We start from the raw sequence: 338 nt of genomic DNA, 5'->3' as shown, positions 1-338 counted from the left end.
CCTTTTTTTAACGAATTAGGCCCGGAAAAGCTCATAAAAAAAAAATACTGATCCTATCTAAACGTAATTACATTTCTAACTATTAATCATATTTTTTCCCAAAGTGCGTTGCAATATGTTTCTCAATATGAATTTAATTTCTTATCAACAACAACCTTCCATGCCCTTTCCTCTCTCCGATCTGTTATTCTGTTTACGTATATTCATAGGAGCAAAAATGCCCCAAAAATGAAGAAAAATAAATGTGCTCCACTTAACCCTTCTCATCTTCAATAATCTTGACCTTGCGTAAATCTGTGGTAGATAATAAAAGAGAGAGAAAAAAAGAAAAAATCGAA

Source organism: Penaeus monodon, chromosome 31 (assembly GCF_015228065.2).
Source record: "Penaeus monodon isolate SGIC_2016 chromosome 31, NSTDA_Pmon_1, whole genome shotgun sequence".
NCBI lineage: Eukaryota > Metazoa > Arthropoda > Malacostraca > Decapoda > Penaeidae > Penaeus > Penaeus monodon.
The sequence above is the reverse complement of the archived record's forward strand: the minus strand, read 5'-3'. Positions refer to the sequence as shown.